The following is a 299-nucleotide window of genomic DNA, read 5'->3' as shown; positions in this document are numbered from 1 at the left end:
CACACACACACACACACTGTTCTTGGTAGAGTGGAAAAGCCTCTGAAACAGAATTTAGAACAAGATGTGATACAAAAGCTCTCCAATGAAACTGATACTGATGAAAGTGTTTTAGGTGGATTAGCAGCTTCTTGAAGGCATTGAAATTAATTAAATTAATGAATCTGCTCGCCCCAGTGTATAATAAGTGGAAACTTAATTTGAAGCCACAGAGCCACTGAATGCAGGGAACTTCTCTTTTAATTGCATCTTAAGAATTTTTATGCAGTCTTGAAGAGGAATTCACAATTGAATACTGC

This window comes from Morone saxatilis, unplaced genomic scaffold (assembly GCF_004916995.1).
Source record: "Morone saxatilis isolate NCDOM2014 unplaced genomic scaffold, NCSU_SB_2.0 Contig15, whole genome shotgun sequence".
NCBI lineage: Eukaryota > Metazoa > Chordata > Actinopteri > Moronidae > Morone > Morone saxatilis.
The sequence above is the reverse complement of the archived record's forward strand: the minus strand, read 5'-3'. Positions refer to the sequence as shown.